The sequence below is a fragment of the Dendronephthya gigantea genome, unplaced genomic scaffold (genome assembly GCF_004324835.1).
Source record: "Dendronephthya gigantea isolate DGI-Jeju-01 unplaced genomic scaffold, DenGig_1.0 000658F, whole genome shotgun sequence".
Taxonomy (NCBI): domain Eukaryota; kingdom Metazoa; phylum Cnidaria; class Anthozoa; order Malacalcyonacea; family Nephtheidae; genus Dendronephthya; species Dendronephthya gigantea.
In genome coordinates, this window is record NW_021163668.1 from 1 (window position 1) to 23,337 (window position 23,337).

At 34.4% G+C, this 23,337-nt stretch overlaps 1 pseudogene; it reads right to left on the bottom strand.

Moving 5' to 3' along the window:
• Nucleotides 1–3,248: 3,248 nt before the first annotated feature.
• Nucleotides 3,249–7,481, bottom strand: LOC114544131 (annotated as a pseudogene).
• Nucleotides 7,482–23,337: the final 15,856 nt, after the last annotated feature.

Here is a 23,337-nt window from a genome sequence, read left to right on the forward strand (position 1 = left end):
TTCATTATGAACTTTGAAAAGGATAAATAAATAAAATAACCATAACCGTTCAGGGCAAGATCATGCAGTCTAGTGGCGAAGACAATCGTCTCCCAAGTAGTAAATCGATGGTTCGAATCCTCCATGACCTTTTTTATTTGAACTTCGTGAAAAGAATAAAACAAATTAAGTAACCATCGCCGCTTAGCACAAGCCCTTGCAGTCTAATGGCTAAACAACTGTCTCTAAGTGGTAAATCGATGTTTTGAATCTTCCAAAAATATTTTTATTATGAACTTCGTGAAAGGATAAAGTAAACTAAATAACGATGGTCATCCAGCACAAGACCTTGCAGCTAGTGGCAAAGACGATGGTCTCCATAGTTTTAAATCGATGGTTCGAATCCTAGCATAACCGTTTTTCATAATGAACTTCGTGAAAAGGATAAAGTAAATTAAATAACCATAAGCATTCATCACAAAATTTTGCATCCTAGTGGCGAAGACAATCGTCTCCCAAGTATTATATCGATGGTTCGAATCCTGCCATGACATTTTTCATTATGAACTTTGTGAAAAGAATAAAGTAAATTAAATATCCATGGCCGTTCAGCATGTCTTCAGCAGGCTGTCTTTTAAGTGGTAAATCGATGTTTCGAATCCTGCCAAAACCATTTTTTATTATGAACTTCGTAAAGGGTAAAGTAAACTAAATAACCATGGCTATCCAGTACAAGAACTTGTGGTCTAGAGGCGAAGACGACTGTCTTCTAAGTGGTAAATCGATGTTTTGAATCCCGCTAAAAGGGACTGAACAGAGGGACTGGGCATCGCTGTCAATCTAATGTTAATTAGGGAGGACCTATATTCATATATTCTGTTACGCCAGGATGATTTTTATTGAAAGTGAGTTGTGTTCAAAAGAAATTAGCCAGGCACAGCAGATATGAATATGGTCCCCTCAATTAACGTCAGATTGACGCCAATGACTGGGGGAAGGGGTGAGAAGATGGTCGTGGGGAGAGCAAAAAGGAAGGACGACAGGTTGATAAAAAGAGAGAATAGTTGATAGGGAACGCTGTAGAAGGGACAACATAAACCAGACAACAAGGAAAACAGCCAAAACAATCGTTGCCTTCACAAACTTGATAGTATGTGTAAAGAAGGGGTGTCAAAAATGGCCAAAAATGCGCCACGTAATTTGTAAACGGCCACTAGAGAGGTGTGAAAAATTTGCTTTGCCATATGTTGACAAAATGGACATCGTATACTAATTGGTTTAGTAAAAACGCATAGAAGAACGATGTTTCAAAAGCCTCTGTATGGGAAAACTTTTTTTACTGCGGAAAAATGTCCACCATGACCCACCATGTTTCTGCACACGTAGCATTGCTGAAATCTTTAAATTTTCAAACTCTTCATTCGCTCGTAATTTGCTAAATATTCTAGATGTATTGCATGTAGGCAATGCAAACCATGAAAATCATCATTTTATGGAGTGTTTGGGTATAATGGCATTTTCCTTCCCCTTACAAAATTGGTATACAACCCATCATCATTTCGCCCACGGAGTTAAAGGTTTGTTTACAGTGTGGAGAAAACAAATTGGTTCAATTAGATTTTGTCTGCGGTGAACGAAATCATTTCCTAATTCAGCGCCGTCAAAAAAAATTATATATATATATATATTAATATATATATATATATATATTATATATATATATATATATATATATATATATATATATATATATTTTATATAATATAATATAATATATAATATATATATATATATATATATATATATATATATATATATATATATATATATATAATATATATATACTAATATATATATATATATATATATATATATATATATATATATATATATTATATATATATATATATATATATATATATATATATATAACTTATTATATACCTTGCTGTCAGGATATGAAGATAAAGTGGTCAAGTAATATATATATACCTTGCTGTCAGGATATGAAGATAAAGTGGTCAAGAACTATTTTAAGAGAACTTTAGCAGGTAGAAGAAGAGGACACAAAGTTGAGCTAATAGTAAGTGATAGGAAAGATTTTGCTTTCATGTGTAATTTTAAGAAGGGGCAATTGACAATTTCCTTTAATTATGGAGAATGGAATGTACATGGATTCCCCCAACATAGCTAATTCATTAATACTCTTTTTATATAGAACTACAAAAATGCCCATGTTCAATGTTTTTATTTTTTGGCTGATTTCAAGCTAAAAAATGTGCGGTATATTACATGTGTCAGCAGTGTATCGCTGAATTAATTTCTGGAGATGAATGTGACCTTTCATAGGATGGGGGTTTTAATGTTGAAATTTGAGTTTCATACCGTAAAATTTATATACTTTCTGTTTATATATAATTTGATTTGTATTACTCATTTTGAACATTGTTTATATGTTGATTGAATTGCTGTTGAAATCATGTACTATTATGATAGCTTTTGTACAAAAAATCCATTTTAATGTTTACAAATGAAAAGAAAAAAAATTATTTCATTACTGTTGGTGTGCATTTGTATGTAGGTAAATTAAATAGTGTATCTGCAGTCTGTTGGTAGTTACTTATTCACACTTTATTACTGTATCATGTAATGCCGTGCTCCATAAATGCAAATCTTGCTTGCAAACTGAGCATTTACGGTATGTAGCCTGTGTGACCTTCATGTAAAGACAACAAACAAATAACTCTAAATTTGTCCAAGCTTCCCCCACCCGCCTCCCCCGTGCTTGCCGACATTTTTGGGAAATGAAATATTAACCCATTAAGTGCCAGCACTTTTCACATGACGAGTAAAATTGTCTGGTGTTAGACAGAGCAAATACTAAAGGTAGGGTGCATCAGGGCACAATGCCGTTTAATGGGTTAATTAGTAGATTTTCAGAATTTTGTCGGTAATTTTTGGACAAACACCCCCTGTCGACATGTCTTTATGACGGCCCTGATAGCTTAGTGTTCATATGTGCACCTCCCATCATTCCCATATCACAACAAATGAAGTCATTTGCCAGAATAATTTAATAAAAAATTTTTCAAGTCAAATTCATAAAAAAGATTAATACATTAGCAAAAAGTTCACAAAAGGTTTGGCCGCATGCCCTGGCTACCCTGCTGCTGTTCTGTTCTCCAGCAGTTTAAGGTTTTCATCCGCTGGAACATAATTCACAAGAACACTGGCAGTTGAGTAACCCAAGTTGGCCAAGCTAATCAAACCTACTTAAACACAAGATTTTTCCCTGAGGAAACACTTGATACAATCAACCTCCTAAGCTTATCTGCACAGAATCTACACTTAACATCTGACATGCACACCTTCTGCAACCCACAATAACAGTATGCCAAATCTCCAGAGCTTACTTGTTTGGGAATAATGACTTGGCACAAGAATGATCAGATCTCTCATTAGGAAGGTTAAAACCTCTCTCCCTGAGCCAGATTAAGGATACAAACTCATGTCGGAAAATTTGTTCCCATCTGGAAACAAAATTGGTATTCCTGCTGTATTTTGCAATGAAGACATGTTTTGCCTCTCTTCCTTCCATTGAGTTAATACCGTTGCCAAGGTCATATTTGTCCTTCATGTACTGGGTATGGGCAGGAACAATATTGCCTATTGTCCAAACAGTGGGATTTACTTGAAAGAACAGAGCATTTGCCCGGAAATAGTCTCGACAGAGATTGGTAAGCTTCTTTATCTCATCATTTGAAATATTTATTCGACTGAATATCGAAACACAATCTCTAAGAAGAAGGCAAATGTATGCAAGAATATGCAGAATAGTTTTCTGCCTACCAGGCTCAGAAATAGGTTCAATATATGAAATTAATTTCATGAAATGCAGGAGAAAAAGTCTTGACTGCTTGCCAGTGAAGCGATATTCAAAACTTTTTCCATTAGCACCAGTTTCATCAAACCACTTGATGATCTTATTCGCTAACCTTGATAAATTGCATTCACGCATGGAAAGGATGTACATTTTAAATGGAGAGTTTGAAGGAACCTGAGCAAAAGAATTCACCTTCTGTCCAAGCTTTGTCATTGCAATTACTTCATAAAGCAACAACCTATGGGTAAGTGCACAAGCATTGTTTTTTAGGTGAAGCGGGTCTACATGAGCCCGATCAATCAACCTTCCAACAATGGGTTGAAATTCCTGGCGGCTTTTCAACTGGGCAATGAAGGATGTTACCTTAGATCTTACTGTGGCTGGTGCCAATGGTTTTTTGGCCATAGTTTTCTTAAAATCTTCAACCTTGTTTGCAGCAGAGACCCTGTCTTCATATTTCCAGGGCTTCCACATTTCCTTCCCAGAAAAACTGAAAGAACCTGCAAGAGAACTCATATTATGGGTGCTTACATTTGCAAAGGTAGAAAAGAAAGTGGCTGCGTTTGATAGTTCTCCACCAAAGAATGCCAACATCTTCATGTCGTTAGGCATTTCTGAGACATGAAATCTTACATTAACCATCTCACCACCACACTCAACCTGAAAGGTACTTTTCTCCAAAACACTAATATCACTCAAGCACTTTTGTAGAAACCGACGCACTGGCACACAATCCTCTTTACAATTGGCTCCAAACAATAGATAATTCTCATTGCTGCTTAGCACTTTCCTGCCTAAATTAAGAAAACTAACTAACCAGCAACACGAAGTGTCATCTTTTTCAAATGGTGCCCCATCGCCTCCAAGTGAAATATTGAAAGTGTAAGTTTGTTTCTTAAAGCATACAAGCTCATACCTCTTTCGACACACTAAGTAGTATCTAGCAAGAATAAGAACTATCTCCTGAATATTTCTATACACCCCATCAACTTTGTCAATTTCATCTAGACCATCACAAAGTGTTTCCCTAATGGAATAAAGTTTACCAATATCTATTGATTTAATATAATGTGCAAGCTTATGGTAAGGCAACAGTCTCGGAATAGGGCAGTTATTGATTTTTATACGAAGAGACTTTGCTTCATTACTCTTTTTGTAACTACTTGCCCTATAAACATTACGATACTTCCTTTTACCCATTATACCGCCACTATAATACACAGCGATACTTCTTGTCATGTTATCATTTGACTTTTCATAATCATTTATACCTTTCTGTAATATCTTAGGAATTACTCTTTTAACTGTTTTAACATTTGTTGAAAAAACATTAACTAAAAGTTTTTCAGAACATTTTGTTATTGCTGTGTCACACAGACCAACTTGGCCTGGTAAATTTGAGTGATTAGTAGCCCCATGAATCTGACATGCTGCCTCAAATGTCTCTGAACTCCTCCTTCTTGAAGTAGCTAGACTAACTGTACTATTTGCACCAAACTGAGTGCGGTTTCTCATTCTTATTGAGGTTGATCTCTGAAATAAATCTTTTCTTCCTAGGTGGCTCTGAACTACCATGACCTGCTCTACCTGCTCTATTCACTTCACTGATAACATCACCCCCTTCCTCAATATATTTATCAAGGTTTTCAATCTGAAGGCAATTATGAATTTTATTTAGAATGTGTGCAGCAGGAAAAAAAATACAAAAGCCAATATAATATACACAGCCAAAAACACCCAAGTTGCAACAAGTCTGCTGCAGGCCTGTTGCAACTTGTTGTATCAAACTGATATCTGATGTGTTCGCATGGCTTGCATCAGCTTGTTCAGACAGGGCTGTTACAAGTTGTCAACAGACTTGCTGCAAGTCGTCAACAGACTTGATGCAAGTTGTTCTCATCAGACCTGATGCAAGTTGTCAACAAACCTGTTAGAAGTTACAACAGACTTGCTGCAAGTTGTTCAATCAGACTTGTCAAGCTTGGGATTGACAAGTTGCATCAAGACTGCTAATTATGACAAGTTGCAACAAGACTGATTTTCACAGGCTTGTCGCAACTTGTTGAAATTAACCAGCTTTTTGCAACCGGTTGATAACTTGAAACAAGCCGGTAAAACTGACAACTTGCAACAAGTCTGTGGCGTTTCTGGCTGTGTAGTAGAGTACCAGTCCGTGAAACATGCTGCTCAGGTCTACATTCAAAGCACAATCAAATTAATATTTATATAACTCAATTTTTTAAAAAAATACACTAAATTTTGCATCTATTCGTCTCATTCTCTCACGTTTTGAACAAAGTTCCTTCTCTTTCTGAGCTAATTGCACATCTGTTTCCTGAATAGCTTTTGTTTCTTTTAAAACATTGTCCCATTTCTCCTTCTGCAAGACCATATATTTCCCAACAGGAAATCTGTTGTATCGCCTCTTCCTTACACCACTTGAGGCAGCCATGCTAGAAACATGATAAAATCCATCAAAATACAAGGAAAATAAGCGCTTTCTTGCCAAACAAAAAACATACGATCGAAGAACAATACCTAAGCGTTAAGTATTTGCCAAAGAACAAGCACAACAACGTAGCTGCCCAAAGTTTAATGAAGCCAAACATACCATTGTGTGTACTCAATGTGAATACCAAAACAATTCTTCAAAATAGGGTATCTACTTGCACGTAAAAAGTAGGTCAAATTAAATCTTTTCTCTGCATATTTGGTATCAAACGGGAGATTTTGATCAGCTCTACTTCGCTCATCGACTCAATTTTCTGAACAGTAAAAAGAGGCCTTATGGGAAGGCGTAAAAGTGGAGATAAAATCGAAATTCCTTGTTTTTCCGTATTAAAAAAACTCGAACCCAGTTTCCCAAAAATTGCGGGTCGCGACCGACACGATCTACGTGAGCGAATTTATTCCAGCCAGTGCCCGCCGTGGTACCTCTAACATGAGTGCAACCTTTCGTTCACTGCAATGTAATTTATAACCACTAAACTTCTACACAAAAATATGGCATATGTTGATGTTGAAATAGTTTCGAAACGTTAGCTTCAGTTAGCTTATCACTTTACTAAGAACCCACTTATTAAATTAGAAAAGGAATATGGACCTAACTTTTTGAAGACAGAGGGGAGGGGGGGCATTGATACTATGATGAATTACGATTTTGAATTTATTGCGAATAGTTTCATTTTAGGGAATGAGGTATAATTAACCCGAACATACCATATCACTTCCACTTTTATGACCAGCAAAGTCTTTGTAGAACTTTTAAAATATAATAATCAGTGGTTAATTGACAGATTGTACAATACAGTAAAACAAAGGTACGAAATAATAAAAATTACACTTCCTTACTAAAGCCTCTGTGATAAGGTCTTCTCTGCGCTCAGTAGAAATTGTAATATTCTGAGTCTTTTGCCTGCTTTGTCTATAAAACAAAAACAGTTTTTTTACAAATTACCAGCAGTTGTCAGTTTTATTTTATCTCAAGATTGACAACTGACCTTTTCTCCCACCAATGATAACTTCTGTTGGTGCCTTCAAGCTTGGCAAGATGTTTAGAAAATCTTTGAAAGCCCAATAAAATATTTTTGAAAATTTGTCAGTTAATAACTTACTCCATGTGGTTACCAACCATTCACATGTGCAATGACAAAACTAGATTGAGAACTTTATGGCTGCAGTTATATTCCAGTTGCCAAAATACATAGAAAGACAGAATGATAGTTGTCAGGTGTTGAAATCCTACATACAATAATTTGCATGAAATTATGGAAATGATAATAAAATCCTAAAAGGACATAGGATTGATTTCAACATCATTTGTTAGGAAAATCAGCAAAAGAACCTCTATTTTGGAGTTGGTCTGAATTCTTGACATTTTGCCAAAACTTTCTAATAGTTGTTTATCATAACAAAGAGCTATTATATATGTTAGGCATTTGCAAGCAAATTCCAATTTGAAACCCAGGATCATGCAGCAATTATATTGTATCAATATGGTGGAAGATAGGAAGTCAGGATACATATCACGTCAGATAAGCCCAGGTTGCAAAAGACATCTTAATCAAAATTTACATCTAAATGACTTTGACAAACATTGACACTCAGGTATTAAAGTCACATACTCGGTTAGAAAACTTGTAATTTGTAATAACAAAAATATTACAATTACCTGGTATTATTTAATATACCAGAGCAGTACTTGAGTGTGAAAGTACAAAAGTATCCAGAACTATTACACTTACTCAAAATCGAAAACATTCGATTGCAATTCCGTTATGATCTTTGGCGCATACCCGATTCGTGAACTTTGACGTCGGGCGCGTGATGAAAGGACTGATGAAATATTATGTGGCAGATCACTAATGAGGGTTATAAGGCCGTGTTACGAGTAACGAAATATATTGTAATAATTAAATAAATATGTAATGCATAATTATACGGCACTAATAATATAATGCTACCATTAAATTGTTCTACGGTTCTACGGTTTTATGGTTTTATTGTTTGATGGTTCTACGGTTCTATGGTTCTATGGTTCTATGGTTCTACGGTTCTACGGTTCTACGTTCTACGGTTATATGGTTCCATGGTTCTATGGTTCTACGGTTCCAGGGTTCTACAGTTCCAGGATTCTACGGTTCCATTGTTCTACGGTTCTATGGTTTTACAGTTCTATTGCAATGAATACGAAATTTTCTATAAATCTCTAATAAAGTATATTATTTACTCTCTTTTCAGTTTACACTGTCTTAAAATTCGTAAAAAACTAAAAACGATTGTTAATAAATCCAAAAAAGGCAAAGCGAGACGATGTTTGAAATTTCAAATTAAAATTTCGCCTTTCTCTCGTTGTACGGTTGGTTGCCGCGACACTATATCCCCAAATATGTCGATTATGCGTCCACTCTGACTCTTACTCATTATTATATTTCGGTCAGTGGATGCATTTACGTAACATTGGTTCACAAGGGAATGAGGGATATTTACTGTCAACAATCAGGCGTATAAAATTAATTTATCAAACCATGGAAGAAAAACAAAATATTTCACCTATGATAATTTGGAAATATCCCTTCCTTGCTGACTCAATTGTGGTGGAAGAGTAAGTGATAACCTTGTTGATGTACATAATCTTTACGATTATTTATGTTTACCACCTCTATGATACTTTAAGAAATGGATCTGACTTGTTAAACATATCAATAAATATTTTTTGATACAGGGTTCATGGAGCATAAGAATGCCTGGGGTAGAAACAATTTAAGAAAAAATCCTGCACTTTAGCTTGTTACAGAGGTAAGTTTGCTTTTAGTTTACAGCTTTAATATTGATATAAGGTACTATAATTCTTGTTGACAAACTATCCAAGCTGATAATTGACTGCCAAATTTCTTTGTTCGACATACCCATGTGTGCTACTTCGCTACTTTTTAGTTACCTGCCATATTTTGTATAAAATTCTCATTGATATTTTAGTTAATTGACAGAGTATGGGTTTTAAATTACCAGTAGAGGAATTTTCTTTCACAATGTATCTAGCAAACTCTATTAATTCTTTTTCAGGTAAAAGCAGAATTTTAAAGAGTAAACCACAAGTTAATCCATGATATTATTGGCAAATTTCAATCCATTGATTGAGAAAAATATTTTGGACTATGCCAAGAAATGTAACAAGAAACTACATTTGTTCTTATAAACAGAGTGGAGAGAGCAATTACTGGGAAATCAGGTAAGTCATGCAATTAATAATAATTTGCCCAAACCAATGGCAAAATTATAGTATTATAGCAATACAGGCTATTGCTACATGAAATATGCCTATTTATAATCTAACATAATCTATCTTGATAAACAATTTTTTTAACAGACATCCAGAGCACAGTTGCTTAGATTTTGAAGGAATTATTGAAGAAGAATGTAGGAGAATCTCAGTCTCTCTTTTTTAAGATTTGTTCAGTAAGTGTAAGAACCTTTGTGGGCTGACTTTGTTTTTTAAATACTTTTAAAGTCCTTCTAAAAAACATTGGTTTCTTATTAAAGGTTGTTGATTCCATAGATCAGGATAATGATTCAGAAGACATTTCAGACGTTCAAACTTTGATGATTGCGGTGGAGGGCAAATGTTATCCTATCGAAGAGCACTCAACCTTATTTTATCCACTAAACATGGAGTACATTGCTGGTGTGGCAAATGGAAACTGCTCTGGTCGGCAAGCCTTAGGACAAAAACTTTTGAAGGACGTTAAGTACACTAGACATTTTATACATTCTTGTACATAGATTTTCCTGTCACAGCATATGTAGAAATAAATATTTTCAAGTCGCATTTTGTATACTTCGTATGATTATATAGCTTATGCTATTTAGTCGCTCCAATGCTAGCGCCAAAAGTGCAAAAACTAAACCACACAAACTTCGGGTGTTAAATAAGACGATGTAACCCTTACAAAAATGTTCTATAGAATATTCCATTAAAATTCTCTACTGAATATCCTATAGAATATTCTAAGGGATTTTGGAACCTATTCTATGGAACGTTCTACAACATGTTCTATAGCACCTTTAATAGAATATTCTATAACATATGCCATGTTTTATAGAATATTCAATAGAATATCCTTCAGAACATTCATTAGAATGTTCTATAGAATACTGGTATTCTATGGAACATTCTAACACATATTCTATGACATCCTATATGAAATGTTCCATAAAATATTTTCAATCTATGGAATATTCCATTAATGATCCTATTGAATATGTGATAAAATGCTCCATAGAATATGTATTCTATAGTATATTTTATAGGATAATCTATTAAATATGCTATTGGATGATAAATGGTATATTCAACATTCGTCCATTTTTCGACTTTGAAATATATCACTTTATAACAACATAATCAAAACTTCTTTCTACCAAGAGTGAGATATACAAACAAATAAAATATTCCCAAATATATGTAACAAATTTATTTACTTAACGTTCAATTGATGCAAAGATTTAATGAAAATCCCTTGCTTAAATTACATATAAATAAATCTAGAGATTAAAGAAATTGAAATACATATATTATACAACAAAAATAAAAACAAGTCCTATAAGTGTCCATATAACTTTAATCTGCATGTAGAACTCTAGTTCTGGTAATTAAGTCTGTCAAATAATCATTTTGTTTTGTGGATAAAACAACTGCAGCCGGTTGTTTGAAGGCTGTTTAGCTTTAATGGTAGTTAAGTGAAAATTATATACATTTCACACATTTTGAGGAGGATTCAATTGAAATATTATGCTCTAAGTAATTAAAAACAATATGGTGTCACTCAAATTGAAATATTTTAGCTTGGTTTTTTATGAATGTATAAATTTATTCAATATTTTCTAGATAAAATTATTACCATACTGCAGTTTTCCCAACAAATAAAATGACTGTGCAAGAAAATAGCAAAAATATAACTAGGCTATTATATTAAATATATTTACATGTACAGAACATGTAAATAGTAGAAAATGGAATGTCATATAGTTACTGATGTCCAGATGCTTTCAACTTGGTTTTCTCAACTTGCACAATATTATTAATCTTTGGTGCCATAACTTGTCATATGTCAGCCTCTTTTCCCTCAAACCTTTTTGCACCATACTTTAGACACAGCTACACTCTCCTCCGCAGAGGCTTTTTGGGTAATCTAACAATAATTGAGAATTATATAATACAATTGAGAATTATATGATATAATTCGTAGTAGCGGGCGGACGGGAGGGAGCTAATAATAGTAGCGGTGAGTGGCGGGCGGACGGGAGGGAGTCGGGCGGTTGCGGGTTGAAAAATGAAATTTGAGAAGCCTCTGCCATATAATGTTTCCAATATGGCGTCAAATTACATATCATATTATAATTACGTATCATCTCATGAATATTTTTCAAAATAAATATGGATGAGACTATAAATCAAACAAAGAATGTTTTGTCGTTGTCGTTGACCAAAATAGCTAAAGCATGGACTGCACTCTTGACACGATACTCACTGACAGGTCGCCCATTTTTCTTGTGTAGAAAAATAGTACATACACATTAAACAAAAGTGGACAATTATCTTTAACATCTGAAGTCAATTTGGAAAAACATCCAGTGAGGTCACATTCAGTTAATGTTTTTGAACTAAGTTCTGTGTTCAAAAATGTAGAGAATACAGAAATTTCTTTTTGTAATTGATCTACTTCAAAAGTACAAATATTTTCACACTGAGTCTGTTTTGATGTTAACTGGTTAATTGCTTTCTGAAATAGACTTGTTAGTAAGTCATTCAGTTCCTGCAGTCTGTTGTGTGCTTCTAGTTGCTTGTGTAGCAATGCCTTCACAACATCTTTGTTTACATTTTCTTTTGATAAATGGTCATCAACATTCTTTCTTGCTAAATCAAGTTCATTAGTAGCACTGGATATCAGTGTCTTGATGTTTGCTATCTCTGGACTTTCGTTTAATTCCAGTGAAGAAACATTGCTTGTGGACACTGGTGCAGAAAACGATTTAATACAAATATTTTTATAAAGCTGAATGCGGTCTGGTCCAGTACCTTTTCTAATGACCATTGAGTTTGGAAATGCCAATTTGACAGCATTTGTGGCCTGTATTTTTTGGTAGTTGTTCAACTGTAGCACCTTCATAACAGCTTCTTGCTTTACCTGAGCACCTTCTCTCTCTTCAAAATGCTCTAACAACATTTTGACATAGCTCTCCCTTCTTCTTTTGTAAAATACTCCACTTGGCTTTGGCAGTTCGCATGACTCTATTAAAACACAATAAAAAAACAAGTTAGGTATACAGACATAAAGTTAATGTTACATTCAATTAATATTACTGTACTTTTACATTTTAAACCACAGTGCTACTATCTTATTGTAATGACAAACATTATGATAGCTATAATGGAAAGCTTCAATTTGTGCTAATAGAATGTGCATCCACCAACACACATTAAGTAACTCAAACACAATAAGGTTTAGGTGTTTAGCTGTATACTGTATATAGCAACTGGTTATACAAAACATATAAACTAAAATGTTCAGGTTATGAAGAAAAAACATTTTTTGTAGATTTAATAATATAATATAAATTTAAAATATGATAATTAAATATTTGAAATAAATTTTCAATTTAACATTTAAAGGTTCATTAATAATTAACAAAAGGGGAGGGGGCATTTCAACCCAGCAGTTTAGGGAGGGGGACTGTCAAATTACCTAAAATAAAGCAAGCAGTTTAAGGCAGGTTTGCAATATACAGTACATAACAATAGAATAATTTATGAAATAATTACCAGATGTTAACAAGGACTTCCAGATTGCATATTCATGATCTTTGAAGGTGGCTCATTTTTCTTTTTGAATCTGGTGTCAAATCATGCTTCCCAGCTACAGGTACTAGTTGCCGTTGTTTCACCTTCTTTGGAGTACTTGTCAATACAGCACTCTGTATTGGCATGGGCAAACAGCCAAGGTCTTCATCACCAGCCTTCTCAGCAGACATAGGAAAACAAGCAAGGTCTTACCATCATCTCTCTCAAGTGGCATTGGCAAAAACCAAGATCTTCATCATTATCTGATTTATGACAAATTTCAGGATAATCAATTATGGATAATAATTTGTAGTTTACAGATTTATACAATGAACTGCCAGTATAGTGTAAACCACTTGCATTCAGTGGTTGTAAACAGAAAAAACAAAATATACGATAAAATATATAAATACAGTAGCCTGTAGCTGACGACGATTTTAATATATGCAAGCCAATGCAAAATTAACATAACTACATATGTAAATACTTTCACTTCTGAAACTTGCCAAAATATCAAGGCAATCGAATGATATTAATTAATCTTGCATCAATATTAATAAACTTGAGTAAATTATAACATTTTATGCATTTGTTAAAATTAAACTAATAATTATATTTACCATCTAGACTCATATTATGAAAAGAGCGCTCAATTTCTTCTATATCGCTATCGAACTCAGCCATTATAATATCGATTGTACCAGTAAACCGCCAAACCAAAGAACCGCATTTCACACCAAAGAACCGCACGTTATATGGCAGGGCTTCCCTTCTTTTTTTCCCCCTTCTTTTTTTCCCCAACCCGCAACCGCCCGACTCCCTCCCGTCCGCCCGCCACTCACCGCTACTATATTAGCTCCCTCCCGTCCGCCCGCTACTACGAATTATATCATATAATTCTCAATTGTATTATATAATTCTCAATTATTGTTAGATTACCCAAAAAGCCTCTGCGGAGGAGAGTGACACAGCTACAAAAGGTAAAACTCATCAATAACTGAACCAAGATATGTATAAAAGATATATTAACTTAGACCAGACATAATTACTAACAATTAATTATACTGCTTACCATACATACTCTTAACTTTCTCTGGCTCTGGTTTTGCATCCTTTTCTTTGAATTAAGCTAGGCATTTGAAGCCTTTCCAGTGATGGAATGAGAGCAAAGTTGTTCTTGCATCCACGGCCTGCATACAAAACCTTTCACATTTAATATTGCTTTAATAGAGCTCCATTTTGACCTTTGGTTAGTGTGATGCTTGGACAAAAGGAAATCTGTAAATTTTAACAGTAAACACACAATTAAACACTTGAGGCCTAGCTTATATTTAATTCAATTTTAATGATATATAAAATTTATCTAGAGCTAGTGCAAATGTCTTGACAGAAATAATTTTTAGTTGGAATGGCTCTATTTATAGTGGTATAAATAAAAGGTGTAAATAAAATGTTCAAAAAAAGTTTAATCTAAAGGTGAATAAAAATTTATGAGATTAATTATAATGGTATACAGAACATATGTTGCCTATAACATATAGCATTTATAGCATATACGAAACACACTCACCACTGAATTCCAATACTTTAGCTACACATGTTGTTGTATAGATGGGTCAATAAACTTTTGATTATTTTCTTAACTTTAGAAATTTCTCATTGCCATGGCCTTTCTTTCTCACGATCCTAGTCACCTTTCAGGCATTCACGAAATTATCCATATCTTCTGATTCTTCTCGCATACTACAGCGCGTTTCACCACCCTCCTATGATTCCTCTTTGACAAATTCAAAGAATGCGTATTTTATGTTAAAATACGAAAGAAAAACGCACTAAATTCTACCAGTATCAGTTACAAAGGTTGAATCAACGGATGACAAACTACATACAAAGACGCGCTCAAAATTTGAAATAATGCGTGGCGGTTAAACAAGTCCCACATAACCTTGCGGCCTTGTTTGGGCAAAACGCCCGCCATCTAACCTGCGAACGGGCATATTATGAAACAGATATGAGATATGTCATATGTGTGAAATATTCGTGATTTGTCTTTACAAAACGAATGATTTCTGCTGAGAATTTTAACTTTAAGACTTCAAAAGTATGTTGAGAGAACCTTACAAAAATGCGAATATAATTCTCGACCAATGAATAGTGTACTAAAAATGTTATATTTTAAATTGCATAAAGGTCTCATTCTGTATAACATATATTCTATAGAATATTGTGTACAGCATGTTCTATAGAACATATTATTGGATATTTAATGTGAATGTGCAATAGAATATTCTATAGCATCTCTAAATTCTATAGAATATTGTGTACAGCATGTTCTATAGAATATATTTTACTGTGAATGTGCAATAGAATATTCTATAGCATCTCTAAATTCTATAGAATATGGCAATGGAATATGCTATAGGATAAGAAGTCCTATACAATATTCTATGGGATTTAGAATATGTTATAGCATATTCTATAGGATTCTATAGAACATTTTCGTCAGGGAAAAACTGATGTGTAGGTTAAAATAACAAAAAATAGACATCGCCTTAAAGGTTTTGTTTAAATCAGCATTTGTTTGTCAATAATTCGATTTTCTATCGATCTACTTATTAAATTTCAACATGACACTTGCCAAGCAAGTTACGTCATGCGCACATTGGGCAAAAAAACGTGTGACTCGATTTGGCTTCAGTTTCATATCTGTATTACAAAACAAACACGACAAAAAATGTTGGCTTACATGATTTCACTACATTTCATTATCTATAGGTATTATTTACAAACATTTAAAAAATGTACTATTAAGTTAAGCATGCCGTCACACTAAAGAGTCAAAAGAAACATATGCATATAAATACCTATATAGGTGATTACAACAAATTTTAGCAAGTATACAAATAAGTTGTACCATATAGCAAAATTTATAGGTATGGATAACAATTTTCATAGCATGGATGAGTTACAAGCAAGCATGTTGAAGCAATAATAATGTTACAATATATAAATTATATTACTACCGTTTTTTTATGCAATCAAAATGTTCAACAGAGCTTATCTCTTTAAGTCATCCGGCTGCCAATAGTCCAGGTGATGAACAGTTTTTGACTTTTGATACCATGTCAGAGTCATCCATAAAGAACAATGGGCTGGCATAAGAACATATTTAGCATGATATGAATACATGTATCTTTTACAGATAGTACCACATAAAATATGGTATGTATTCATGGAAAAACTAGATTTAGGCTAATCATTATTATAATATAATGTCCTCTTTGATCTAAAACTTCCTAATTATCAGATTTCCTCAGTTACCATTGGTCTCTCATTTATTTATTGAGTCCCCTCATGTCTTTCCCCATGCAATGTTGCAAAATTCTGTTCTAATCTAAAAGGACAAAATAATGAATTAACAAGGCTAGCAATATAGCCACAGCAATGACAGCATTATTAGTGTCATCATCAAGACAATAATAACTCAAGGATAAAGGAACATTATGCTGACTTTCTTCGCCTGGCACCAATAAAGTACTTATTGAGTGCCATTGTGCCAGAAATTTGAACACTTTTAATATTAACGGCAACGAAATGTCAATGTTTACCTTAATCCCTTTGTCTCAAATGTAAAAATTGCAAAATCGATCTCTTGGTAAATGAAAAACCAGATGGTTTTCCTGAAAAATCAACGCAACGGCTGGCAACCTAATAAGATTTTTGGAATCTTAATTCATCCCAGAAGCAGGGCAATATGGCCAATAATGCCAAGGAAAATGCTTGTTTTTTGAAGCAGAGACATTGTGTGAGAATTACCGGTGTTTTTTTAGTTCTTTTTATGGCATCACCCTTGAATACTCCACCAAATCCACCTTCACCAATCAAGCCATTGTCGATATAGTAATAAATCGCTCCTGAAAGTCAAAAGCAATTGCTTGTCAATATAACTGAACAACTAAAGAAATATGTGAAGTAAAATGGATTTTAGAATAAAAACGCAAACTCTAAAAATTTTTGTAGCGATAGAATCGACTTGCCTTTTGACTTGCAAACTTCAACAAAGTTTTCCCCATCGACAACTCTAGTGACGCCTGGCACAATTGAAGGTTGGGAAGGTTTGAGAAAATAAATGGGCTTACCAAAGGATTGTTTTGAAATTAAACTTTCATAAATCCCTGTCTTTCCCATCGCTGGTAGTGAAGTTTGTGTTTCATCGAGTTTCGGCCGACTTTGTAGTCTCAAAATCCACGAAGTATCTCTGGTTGGTCTTCGAACCACAATCTGAACCCATCCTTTACCAACGCAACTGCACCCATTGCTTGAGTCACAAGATTTCTGTACTGAGCCTACGGTACCAGTGGCCTTTAAATCGCGGGTAAGAAGGTCAGTTGCTTTCGTATCGAATTTTGTGTTTGACACCTGGCTAGAATCATTTGCACGAGCTTTGCTATCAGTTGAACAAGCCTGGAAATGTCAAATACGTTACTAAGAGCTTTCACTAGAAGAATATTAAAACTTGGTCGCTCTTGCAAATATATTTTGTTGTTTAAGCATGAATACGCTGGGCAAACAGCGTATGCGAATTTAAACAATGATACTCAAAGCATTTTCCTTACCTGACTAATTGAGGCCTTGTTTTTGTTTCTCTTAAGCTCAACTTTTAAAACCTCAGGCTCCGTGCCCTTCTGCAGTGAATCATCTCCCACAAACACTTTTCCTGCCGAACAATATGCGCATGACATGTTCGAAGTTTCCCGGTTGTTGACTGTAACCGTGATCAACCCATTGCCAAGCAACCATCTTCTTGACGCTCCATTGTGCAGGAGTCGTTCAACAACTGCACTTCTATAACCAGAGAGGTGCTGAAATCACCTCACACTCGCCTGCACTGTTTGTCTAGAATAAGGCTAAACTCTGTATGAAAGGTATCTGTATGAAGCACAAATTACAGATCCTTTTATTACAAATTACAAGGCTAAAATCTGCGTTTGAAGGTAATATTAAGCACAAACTTCAAATATTAGTTGTAACCTCAGAATTACTGGTTAAAACTGGCCTTGGAAGAACATTAGTTTTATTTGTGACCAATATTTCTTCCGTTTCTCGCAATCCGCGCACGTTATATCAACAGGTAAGTTAACGGACCAGGCAAAAGTCCCTGCTTTAATTCGGGCACACACACAACGATTTTACGGTAATTGGTCCATTTAGGTTTATACATATAGGCAGCCCTTGCCCAGACATGTTTTCCTTCTCGCGGCGCTTGCGCCTCGCGCGTGTACGCCAGTCTAATTGGTCTAATATTATGACCACTGAGCATAGGAACCCCAATAAATATTGTTGAAAGAAAAAGTAAATAGTCCAGTTACGGTTGCAAGTTCAGTAACGTCAGTGATCGCGAAGCATATAAATATATAGTTATTGAGAAGGATGGAAACTCTTGTAATAATATAAACATACATACGAATTTCACTCGCAAAATTTCATATCAAAACAACGAGAATCCCTCAAATAAATTATCACAAATACATTTTAGATACTCGAACAATAAATATTCCATTAAAAATATTTTAAAAAGCAAATGAAACGCACAAATGAAAATGCACAAAAAAATGTACAAAACTTTTGCCTATTTGCCGAAAAATATCGTGGAACCATGCGAGATATAAAATGCGGTTTGAAGAACGAATCTGATTGGTCAAAAAAATAAACAAACGACGTGTGCTTGTCAAGCATCCGCGGGGTAAAGTCAAAGTTTAATTCAAGTTGAAAAAAAACGAGAACACACAAAAAATTAAAGTTTGTAAAAATACAGGTCGAAAATTTATAAATACTTTTTTTATGCGAACGTTTTAAACGCAAATGGGCTAAAATTTCAAGATGACTGCAAAGGTTAAACCGGTTTTTCAACTTGAATTAAGCCAAGGCCTAGTTCTCAGCTCGCAGACTGAGGAAACATTGAAGAATGTTTAAAAAACCACAATGTAAGACATCATGGAAAAATCGCGAGAAATAACATTGAATTTGGCTTACCACAATTCGTATCTCCGATGCAATAGACGTCCGCTACGATTGTCATAATGAGTTTTTATGTGGTACACTAATATATTGAATATTCGTTCTGCAATTACATAATAGGAAAGGGAGAATAAAAAAATTATATTTTATATAACACCAGTGTATGATAAATGGAACTGTACAGCAAAATAGGCTATTACTCCTGACAATAATGTTGCACAGAAGCAAGACATTAAATATCTCAGAAATATTTGGGCTAAAGACCCCGGAATACCACTAAACAATAGCAGTTGAAATGATTATTTGAATAGTATATTCCAACCAGCATATAGTTATAACCTGCATTTTTTTATAAGTAAAAACAATAATCAAAATAATACGTTGCTTTGTTATCTCAAATTACTCACCCATAGCAAGATATATTTTAGAAATTCCATATCTTTCATCTTTTTTGGTACTCTGTTGTCTTCGAAATGTCCCAATTTTACATGTTGTCAATCTGTTGTAATTTTAAGTAATTCTTGGGCTAGGATGTGCAAAAGAATCGAAGAAATAGCATTTCATAAGTGCTAAGCGATAATCGTTGGTAAGCACGTGCTTAAGACAAGCTCGAATCGGAACTAGGTCAGAATTTCGGCTTTTTGCCCGAATTTGTTTTCCATATTTTTATTATTGTGAAATATTATTGCCGGTGATGCGATAATTCATATCATCAGGTATGTTTATATAAAAAATCGGCAAAAATCTTCTAAAGGCTCGATTTTGACGCTATATATATCAAAATAGTACTGTATATTTGAACTAAACCACTGCAACCGGTTTTCGTTTACATTTTTGGCCAATATCCTAAGGATTAGGCCGCTTTGATGTGTAATATTGAATATATAAAACGCGTGAATATCATACCTGTGAATAGCTATGTATGCATGGCGGTAAAACGCCATATTTCGACTGGAATTTGCAATATTTAGCCTTGAAATTTACTACATTTGCGATTTTGTCAGTTTGTTATATATACTATTATTCCAGGCCATGCCCAATTCGACAATATTCTGAAAGGTTCCGTGATTAAATGTACCACATAATTCAAATGCTACAACAGTTTGAAAGATTTACTTGCCTTTTAAATTCCGACTTTCCTGCTCGATGGGGTTCTAAAGCTGGTGGGGAAATAAAGCCTTTTAATAATGATTGAACTGTATTTTTTTGTGAACTTCATGAGAGAAATAATCGAACAAATACACACATACTGTGATACATTGGCTTGGAATATGCTCCAAAACGTGTGAAATCGAACATTTGTTGTGCAATCACCTTGCAAATATCAAAGAAACGGGATCAAAATTTGAATATAGATTAACCAATCTGATTGGTTTTTATTGAACCAATCATGGAGTACAAAAATTGACCAATGACAAATTGACCTGTGCACAGAAATAACCAATCAAGTTGTCTTAATTTTGCTGAATTATGCAAGAGCCTACAGGCTTTAAAACAGGGCCGTCTGGGACCGTTTTCTTCAGGTAAGTTAGTTCTTTCTTTAGGTAGGATCAAGGTATGTGTAATTATTTTTTTAATAGAAGTAGATCCCCGTGGCCACTCTGTTAGCTAAGAATCTCTGTCCCCGTATCTGGAAACACGGCTCACTGCTTGTCTAACTGTGTTTTGCTCTTCGTTTTCTAGGGAGCTACTAATAATTTTTTTTGTGTTTTTCAGACAAAGACGATCGTAGTTTAGTTTCAGTATCCAACCCTAAGAAGCCACCCCATATCCATGCCGTCAGTTAAACCCCTAGCCGCAATTGCCTTCAGCTAATTGTAAATGCTTCCTTTTCTAGGAACAACTCACCATATTTTTTGTCGTTTCAGCTACAGAGTTAGTGGGTTGTTGTTGTGTGTCGTCGGTTGTGTGTTGTGTTTGTGTTGTACGTTCGTATTGTCTGCCAGTCGGTTTGCGAGTTGCCCTGTAGCTCTCGCTTTTTCCTGGCCACACAAAGAACACATTTCGGATACTCCTTTTTAGGAGATTGGGTTCGAGTCCCATGAATGTGTCAATTTTGCGCTGATATCTAATGTGGTCAGTCTCTAATACATAAGCACAACATCCAACGGACAATCTGCATCCTTTCACCAAACCAAATACAAGTGTTGTTCTCATACAACAGAATGGAACTTCCAACAGAGTAAGGAGTAAACAATACCCAAGAAAAAGTTCTCATAACTTCTCAAACAGGACAGGATGCGGCACTTGTTAATGAAGTATTCTCGATGTTTAAGGGACCCTCTCAGTTAGACGTCCGATCAGAGGATATTTCAAAGTGGTAAGCTGATTTAAGCATGTGATTACTGTGCGAATACTCAACCCATTTTAATAAATATGAGACCACTAAACTCATTGCTGTCTGCTCGTAAAGCGCGCACACAGATAATGTTGATTTTATCTGGAAGTATTTTATAAAATCAACTAGAAATTGTGTTATCTCAAAGAAAAAACATTTACCTATTTGTATAAATTTAGTTCATTTCAAAAGCTTTCCTATAAGGCAAGAAATTTATTGCCGAACTATTACTTTTTAAATTGAATTTTAGAGAAGCGAAAATACGGAAAGCCTTCCAAAAATCTCGCCTAAAAACCTCCAAATATTTCTAGTATACATTGGCACCAATATTTTCATCTATTTTACTTGAAATACAGTCGCTTTGGTGATTTGTAGTGATATTTCCAACAAACGTGTTTACAAATGGAAACTGGAAATGTGCATATAATTATCACCATATTGGCGAAAATTTTACAATTATGACTTCTAGGGACAATTTTACTTCGGAAATCGATTACCGGGCTTATTTTACTCCAACGGGGTAGGCAACCTTACGTTTTTGACACCTTTAACCTCATGTGACAACCACATGTGCGTGCCGCTGAGCAACGCCTCGCTATACACAATAACAAATAAAAAAAGCTATATTTTTCGAGTTTTTCTGCCCATCCTGACTTAAAAACTATCAGAAAAGATAGCTAAAGCCTTTACAGTTTACATGTAACGGTTAAAAGACGACAGGATAAAAATAAAAAAGAAAATAACGAAATTCCAAAGGCGAGTTATATTTTCGTTTGTAATCCAGTATAATTTGATATAATTTTTAGAGCTGCACTGCAGTGTCAGGTTAACAGCAATATTGATTAATTTCTGGATTAAAACAGAAGCGATTGGGTTAAAGTATTTTTCTTCAGCTATATTTTGGTGGTATTTTTGTGCTTTCTAAATTAGACGTATTAATTTAAACATTAAAAAACCGAGATAATTTCATGATATCTGGTGATGGAAGGCATGACAAGAATTATGCCTACACAATATTTTGCTGTACAGTTCCATATGTCATTCATTTTACACTGATGTTATTAAAAATAGATTTATTTTTCTCTCTTTCCTATTATGTAATTGCCATTTACCAATATACAGGGGTTGGGGGTATTATGTGAATATGAAAGAAAACAGCCTGCATTTTGTTCTGTATATTCTTTTTGTTATAGAAGTCACAAAATACATGCTGTTACTACACAGTATAGGGCCTTGTGATTCATATACAATTATAGTTTCAATTGTGTGAAAGTGATGTTCTTGTAATCTCAATTGTAGATTCTATTGCATATAGAGCGAATTGATATGGCAACATATCTTTGAGAATTGAAGTTTATGGCGGTTCTTCAGGTATGTTCTAGCAATTCACTGAAGTACTATTTGTTCGCTAAGGTATGTTGTCCCAGCGGTACGCACGAACCTGGAATATCACAATGCTGATAGCCTCACAACTATGGACAATAATATATTAATTTACTTGTTCCTTGTTTCTCAATTTTAGATCAAATAAATTATGGCAACCCAAGAGTCGCTAACAATTATTACCTTTATCTATTCACTGACTACACCTCCATCCATTGCTGTGCCATACATGGATTTGATTGACTGACATACCAAGCAAGGTAAATATTGCAGGCTACATGGTATATGTTCAGTTTATTATTATGTCATATTAAGACTGTTGGACATTATTTTTTTATTCAGTAATTCCCCTATATGGGAATGTGATAAAATTCGAAGTTAACCCCTAGTAAAGAT